Below are 8,611 nucleotides of genomic sequence, written 5' to 3'. Positions count from 1 at the left end.
CGCCTCTGGAACCTTCTTGGGCGCCATCCGGCGCTGTTTCTTGACCCTCGCCTCCAGCACGGCCGTGGATCGCTCGCCGGCCCGCTTCTTCCCCTTGGGCGCAGACGAGGAAGTCGCTGAGGTGGAAGGCGGCCTCACGGTCAGAGGCACCGCTCGAATTGGCGAGGCGGTGGGCGACGCCGGCTCGTCCTCCTCCTGCTGCCCTGGAGAAGGCGGCGGGTTGTGCTCTCCTTGGCCGCCTTGGTCAGCCGCCTCCAGCAGGTCGTCGTTGCCCGCTTGGTTAGCCGGATCGACGTGGTCAGCCGTCCAGACCTTCTGCGCCAGGTCGCCATCTTCAAACCCCTGGCGGTCGAACAGCTGCAGACAAATAAGAAAGAAAGAATGTAAGAAAAAAGCCGGCCGCGCAGCCGCAAGCCGGAACTCGGCCAAAACACAAAAACTCACCAACTCCGGCGGGTCCGCCCGGCTGTGGGATGCCATCCCCCAGTCCCAGTTCCCGTCCTCAGGAATTTTCGCCGACGAGATGAAGTTCACCCGCCGAGCGACCTGGGCCTTGGTGATCTCCACCGTGGACGTCCGGGTCGGATCGAACCGGCCGGACATGTGCCCAATCTTATGGACACGTGCCTGCAGAGGCAGCACCCGGCGGGCGGCGTATGTGCAGAGGAGATCCTCGGCGCACAGCCGGCCCTCCATGACACAACCAAGCAGGAAGTCCCACAAAAGGTTTACCTCAGCGTCCGGGTCCGCCGACTTGGCGTTGTGGCCCCAGTTGATCCGGCCGACTGGCGGCGCCAGGTTGTACTCCAGCAAGTTGAGCCGGTCGAACACCGGGTTCTCGCTTCGCACGTAGAAGAAGGACATCTGCCACTTCTTCACCGAGTCCACCGTCGGGATCTTCGGGAAGGGCGTGCCCATGCGGGAGTAGATGGAGGCGGCATCGCAGGCCCGCAGTTGACCGTCAGTAGTCTACGCCTTCAGGAAGAAGAGCCGACTCCAGAAGTCGATGTCCGGCCACAAGCCGGCGTAGCCCTCCATGAAGGCCACGTAGCAGCTCAGCCAAGACGTAGGCGTTAGCCGGCAGATGATGCGGCTGCAAACCGAAGAAGTTGAGGAAGCGGCGGAAGAAGGGCGAAGCCGGCAGGCCCAGCCCCCGGTCGAAATGCGCCCCGAAGACCACGCGCTCTCCGGGTTGTGGGGTCGGCTCTATCTCGTCGCCAGGCGCCCGCGTGATCACCCCCGACGGGATCCGGCGAAGACGCACGAGGCGCTGGATGTCATCCTCCTTCATGTATGAGCCCTCCCAAGATCCGCTCGGAGGGGCCATCGCCGTGGACGAAGAAGAAGAAGAACAAGAGGACCACGAAAGCGCAAATGGGGAAGAAGACCCGCGAGACGGCGGCGACGGCGGCGGCGGAGAGCGTACCGTCGATACGCGAGGCCCCGTGGCGACGGCTCGGCGCGCGGACCACTGCGGAACGGCGGAGGAGCGTGGCCGCGCTTGTTCGCCGAGATTCGCCAGGAGGTCGCCGGAGAAGTTGCGGTGGTATGAAAAAGCTCGCTCGAACGGGGGAGAGAAGGCTCGGGCGCGGGGACGAAGTGAGCGGAGTGGCCGCTTCGGTACCGCCCCAGGGCATTTATAGCCGCCTGCCGCGCACGATGAGCCGCCACGTGGCGATCGTGGGCCACAATCGGGGATTAACTGCACCATAATCACCCCCACTACCGCTGCGGTTACAGCGATGTGACCAGACGAAACGGCCACTGCGGCGAAGTCAGAGGCCATCAAGTCGGGCGCAGGGCCCGAGGCGGAGGAAACTCCGGCGCGCCCAGCCGCAGCCGGATGTTTTCCTCCAACCCGGCCTAAAAACTTTTAAGTAAGGCGGAACAGCCTCCAGCACTTGGAATATCAGAACCCGCATAACGAAGCGGCGTCCGGCTTGAGAGCAGCCGGACGGAGCAAGCCGGAAGAGGGCGCAGCCGGCTGAACGAAAATTCTCAGTCGGCCCCTTGGGTGCTTCTCAAAGAACAATCCACGAGATCAGAGACTAAGGGTCAGGGAAACCCGCCTAGGTCCTTCTTTGCGCAGGACCTTGCTAGCTTCGGGGGCTAATGTCGGGGGGAAGACCCCGGGTAGGGCAAAGGACTAAGAACAACCGGCTCAAGGCCTGTCGGCCCGCGGCAAAGGCCGGCTGAGGAGCAGCCGGCTGGAGCCGTGGCCGACTGCCTTGGGAGCCGGCTGGTTCAAAGTCCACGCTGGCCAGGCCGCAGCCGACTGCGCTGTGGCTGGGCCGGCTTCAACTTGCTATATCCGGCTTGGTTTATTTCTCCCTGACATGGTCCGGGTTGGTAAGGCTTGCAGGAGAAGGAACTGGAAAGGTAGTCTGGCTCCTAAAGTCCACGATGATCTCACTCTCCGTAAAGGGTGGGGCACTGTAGAGCAACAGTGCCTCCTCCGAACAGGGCGTCATGGCGCCGTACGACTACATGTCATGATGGTGACAGGGACACCTCCTCGCCATACCGCTGACTCCGGCAGGCGGATGGGACAGGCCATGAGGCCTCAACGGCTCCTGACGTTAACGTCTCGGGAAGGAGCGGAAGCCGAAGCCGGCCAGCCGGCCAGTAGGTCTTAGGGACTCTTGTGTAAAGTGCCAGCGTCTATATAAGCTGCACTACCCCTCTCGTGCAGGGGACGATCGATCACTTCTTACTCATTCTCGTCTTAGCGCTGCCCTGTGAGAGAGACCTTCGTCTACCTTAGCCTCCCAGGAGCAGCCGGATACAACTCTAGGAGCACCATTGTACCGTGATACCATCATATACACTCATAGCAGGAGTAGAGGTGTTACCTCCACAGGAGGGCCTCGAACCTGGGTACGTCGCCGTGTCGCTCGTGCCCATACCCGCATCCGGATACCACCGTGAGACCAACTAGGAACCACCTTCTTTAGCCACCCTATGGCATATGCCGTGACGATACCACGACATTATACGCATTTTCCGGCACTAACCTATTAACGAGATGCCGAAGCGCCAGTTCCTGTTTTGTGCTGTTTTTGGTTTCAGAAATCTTACACAGGAAATATTCTCGGAATTCGACGAAATTAACGCCCAGGGTCTTATTTTTGCACGGAGCTTCCAGAAGACCGAAGAGGATACGAAGTGGGGCCACGAGGTGGCGACACGCTAAGGCGGCGTGGCCAAGGAGGTGCCTGTGCCGCCCTAGTGTGTGGGCCCCTCGTGAAGCCCCCGACTCTGCCCTTCCGCCTACTTAAAATCTCCGTCGCGAAAACCCTATTACCGAGAGCCACGATACAAGAAAAGTTCCAGAGACGCCGCCGCCGCCAATCCCATCTCGGGGGATTCTGGAGATCGCCTCCGGCACCCTGCCGGAGAGGGGAATCATCTCCCAGAGGAATCTACATCACCATGATCTCCTCCGGACTGAGGTGTGAGTAGTTCATCTTTGGACTATGGGTCCATAGCAGTAGCTAGATGGTTGTCTTCTCCTCTTGTGCTATCATGTTAGATCTTGTGAGCTGCCTATCATGATCAAGATCGTATATCTGTAATGCTATATGTTGTGTTTGTTGGGATCCGATGAATATGGAATACCATGTCAAGTTGATTATTGATCTATCATATATGTGTTGTTTATGTTCTTGCATGCTCTCCGTTTCTAGTAGCGGCTCTGGCCAAGTTGATACTTGTGACTCCAAGAGGGGGTATTTATGCTCGATAGTGGGTTCATGTCTCCATTGAATCTGTGGGAGTGACAGCAACCCCTAAGGTTGTGGATGTGCTGTTGCCACTAGGGATAAAACATCAATGCTTTGTCTAAGGATATTTGTGTTGATTACATTACGCACCATACTTAATGCAATTGTCTGTTGTTTGCAACTTAATACTGGAAGGGTGCGGATGCTAACCTGAAAGTGGACTTTTTAGGCATAGATGCATGCTGGATAGCGGTCTATGTACTTTGTCGTAATGCCCTGATTAAATCTCATATTAGTCATCGTGATATGTATGTGCATTGTTATGCCCTCTTTATTTGTCAATTGCCCAACTGTAATTTGTTCACCCAACATGCTATTTCTTATTGGAGAGACACCACTAGTGAACTGTGGACCCCGGTCCATTCTTTTACATCTGAAATACAATCTACCGCAAACTCTGTTCTTTGTTGTTCTTCGCAAACAAACATCATTTTCCACACCATACGTTTAATCCTTTGTTTGCAGCAAGCCGGTGAGATTGACAACCTCACTGTTAAGTTGGGGCAAAGTATTTTGATTGTGTTGTGCAGGTTCCACGTTGGCGCCGGAATCCCTGGTGTTGCGCCGCACTACACTCCTCCGCCAACAACCTTCACGTGGCCTTCATCTCCTACTGGTTCGATAACCTTGGTTTCATACTGAGGGAAAACTTACTGCTGTGCGCATCACACCTTCCTCTTGGGGTTCCCAACAGACGTGTGTCAACTACACGCCAGCATGGACAAAACTGAAACCAACACATGCCTTCTTTGGCTCATTCCATTCCTGGACGGTGATCGGGACGTTGTCTCTAATTACGAATCCGCATTGGTTGATGAACTTTGTATAATGCTTTTTGGGCTCCAGCGGCCTGCCGGTTGCACTGACAACATCGATTGTATATGTTTCTCCTTGTTTCATCGTCTTGGTTTTGCCACGCTTTGTCGTACTCGATTTTTTCTACGATCCGGCCGAGGGCTAAAAAGAAGAAAGAGAGTCGCGCGCGTTAATACATATTTATTCAAATCAGTAAGTTTGTATCACCAGAGGCTCAATGTATATATATACCTCGCCGGAGGTGGTTGCTAATTCGAGATCGTTGTTTGTCGTTTTCCCTCCGGAGGCAAACATTTCAATAACTTCCATTCTTCCTTCGTCATCACCTTCTCAACGTTCACCAACACCTTCACAGTCAAGGTTCAGATAAGAACATACATCTTCTTCATCTTCTTCCGGCACATACTCAATATCACCGTTTATGATGGCGGTTAAATGTGCTTCGGCTTCCGGATCATAGTTTTCCATAATCGGGTCACCTCTATCGTCCGCCATATGTCAGTCCTGAAAACATGTAGTAAAAACTAATTAATTAAGTAAAGAAGGGGGGCGGTGACGGTGGCGAAAGGGGGGCGGCAGAAGGGGGCGGTGGCGATGAGGAAAGGGCGGTGGCTTTGGCGAAAGGGCGGTGGCGGTACCGAGGACAACACACATAGGGGCCTCCCTCGCCGCCCCTCTCGATCCCAAAAAAAACACCGCGCGTATTTGGAGGGGCGACGAGGGGGCGCGGCGCACAAAGTTGTGCGCCGCCCCCTCCGTATACGCGCGGTGGTTACGTTCTCCGATTTTGTAAAATTTTATTAAGTCAAGATTTTAAAGTAAAATTTTTGTTAAGTTAAAATTTAGTTAAGTCAAAATTTTATTAAGTTAAAATTTTGTTAAGTTTTAATTTTATTAAGTCAAGATTTTTGTTAAGTTAATTTTTTCTTAAGTAAAAAAAAAGAGAGAGATTGAAGGGGCCGGGCGCCGGCTGTGTGTGTACTGGCCATGGCTGGCGCGCGCGGCGCCCTTCTCTCTCCCGTACTGGCGGCGCGGCGCGTGTGAGTTGCGGCGGCGGCGCACGTGTGAGTGGCGGCGGCGCTGTCGGGCAGCGACGACACGCGCGCGCGTACGAGGGCGGCGACGGCGCGCGGCGATGATGAGGGCGGCGATGGCGCGGCGGTTTGATGCTTACGGCGCGCGGCGAGACGACGAGGGCGGCGACGGAGAGGCGGTTTGCTTAGCGCGCAGCAATGACGAGGGCGACGACGAGGGCGGCGACGGCGCGGCGCTCGGGCAGCCTGACGGCGGAGAAGACGAGTGGCGTGGCTGTAAGGGGCTCGGTGGTGTTCGGCGGAGAAGATGAGAAGTGGTGCGGCTGTTCGCGCGCGCGAATTTATAGGGGCACCCCTTTAGTAGCGGTTGGTGACACCAACCGCGACTAAAGGTCCTTTAGTCGCGGTTGGTGGGTTTTTTCGCCGGAATTTTGGTTCCTGCGGAAAGACCCTTTAGTCGCGGTTGGTGTTTTTCCAAATACTTTTCATTTCAAAATCTAAAAAATACGAATAATATATCAAAAAATTCAGAAAAAATAAAACTAATTCATTTCAAAATCTGAAAAATACAAATAATATATCAAAAAATTCAGAAAAATAAAACTAATTTATTTCAAAATCTTAAAAATACAAATAATATATCAAAAAATTCAAAAAAATAAAACTAATTCATTTCAAAATCTTAAAAATACAAATAATATATCAAAAAATTCATAAAAATAAAACTAATTCATTTCAAAATCTTAAAAATACAAATAATATATCAAAAGATTCAGAAAAATAAAACTAATTCATTTCAAAATCTTAAAAATACAAATAATATATCAAAAAATTCAGAGAAATAAAACTAATTCATTCCAAAATCTTAAAAATAGAAATAATTTATCAAAAAATTCAGAAAAATCCATTGCTTCCCTCATCTGTCTTCCCGCCTCTGTCTTTCACGGGCTTGCAGGAAAAAATTCCGAGACGCAACTTCCGAAGATGCCGTAGGGCGTGCGCATGAACGAAATCTTCGAGAAGCTGCGCCACGGGAGATTTTCCAACCCTTTACCCAACACTGTTAGAGGAGATGGAGTCTTTCACGGGCTTGCAGGAAAATTTTCTCGAGGCGCAACTTCCGAAGATGCCGTAGGGCGTGTGCACCGACGACATCTTCGAGAAGCTGTGCCACGGCAGATTTTCCAACCCTTTACTCCATCCATGGGGATGAAACTCTTCCTACCTGCTGATGTCTACGTGTGCTTCTATTCTTGTAGACAGTGTTGGGCCACCAAGAGCAGAGGTTTGTAGAACAGCAGCAAGTTTTCCTTAAGTGAATCACCCAAGGTTTATCGAACTCAGGGAGGTAGAGGTCAGAGATATCCCTCTCAAGCAACCCTGCAATTAAGATACAAGAAGTCTCTTGTGTCCCCAACACACCTAATACACTTGTCAGATGTATAGGTGCACCAGTTCGGCGAAGAGATATTAAAACGCAGGTGGTATAGATGGTGGTAAACGGTAATTGCGATCTGAAGTAAATATTGCAGGAAGTAAAGATGCAGTAAAACAAGAAATAAGCGATGTTTGCGTATTTGGAAACAAGGCCTAGGGATCCTACTTTCACTAGTGGACACTCTCAACATTGCAATCATAATTGAATATAAATATAAGCACTTCATCATACTACTCTCTTATTGGATAAAGAACTCAAATTCATTGGGCAAGTGTGCAAAAGCACACCTCAAAGGCGTATTCCCAAGTACTAATAAACACCCCACACTCGTCACCGTGAGCATTCATAGGAGGTACTAACACACCACAATTCATAAGGGAGTTACACACGGCGCACACACTGTCACCATTACACCGAGGTCACAGTAACTCCAAAGTTCACATAATAAAGCACTTGAATAGCATATGAAATCTACATTGCAAAGCCTATGATCACATAGATGAACAAATAAATGCTACCCTCAAACACTCTCTTGTTGGATAACAAACACTATTCATTGTGTAGGGCTACAAGAGCTCCCTCAAGCCGGAGTAAACAAGCTCCACAACATTTGGAGTTCATATTTAAAGTAACCTCTAGAGTGCATAATAGACAAGAGTAACATCTACATATTCATAAAGATCACACCATGGGAGAGAGAGATGAACCACATAGCTACCGGTAGAGCCCTCAGCCTCGGGGGAGAACTACTCCCTCCTCATCATGGGAGAAAGCAACGGCGATGAAGATGGCGGTGGTGTCGATGGAGATGACTTCCAGGGGCAATTCCCCATCCCGGCGACGTGCCATAACAGAGACTTCTGTCCCCCGAAACGGAGTTTCGCGATGGCGGCGGCGCCCCTGGAGTCTTTCTGGAGTATGATTTAATTGATGTAGGGTTTTCGCGTCGCGAGGAATATATAGGCGAAAGGGCGGCGCGAGGGGGTGCCTAGGGGGCCCACACCATAGTGGGGCGCGCCCCCCCTCTTGGCCGCGCCGCCAGGTGGTGTGGGGCCCCCTGGCCCCTCTCCGTCTCTCCTTCGGTGTTCTGGGTCTGTCTCGGTAAAATAGGAGGTTCGGCTTTTGTTTCGTCCAATTCCGAGAATATTGCCCGAACAGCTTTTCTGGAACCAAAAACAGGAGAAAACGGGAACTGAAACTTCGGCATCTTGTTAATAGGTTAGTTCCGGAAAATGCATCAAAATGATATAAAGTGTGAACAAAACATGTAGGTATTGTCATAAAACTAGCATGGAACATCGTAAATTATAGATACGTTGGAGACGTATCAAGCATCCCTAAGCTTAGTTCCTACTCGCCCTCGAGTAGGTAAACGATAAAAAGAGTAATTTCTGAAGTGACATGCTACCAACATAATCTTAATCATACTATTGTAAAGCATATGAGATGAATGAAGTGACTCAAGGCAATGATCTATAGTTTGCTAACAAATAGATAACATATAGCAAAACTTTTCATGAATAGTACTTTCAAGACAAGCA

Source organism: Lolium rigidum, chromosome 1 (assembly GCF_022539505.1).
Source record: "Lolium rigidum isolate FL_2022 chromosome 1, APGP_CSIRO_Lrig_0.1, whole genome shotgun sequence".
Taxonomy (NCBI): domain Eukaryota; kingdom Viridiplantae; phylum Streptophyta; class Magnoliopsida; order Poales; family Poaceae; genus Lolium; species Lolium rigidum.
Note: the sequence above shows the minus strand (reverse complement) of the source record.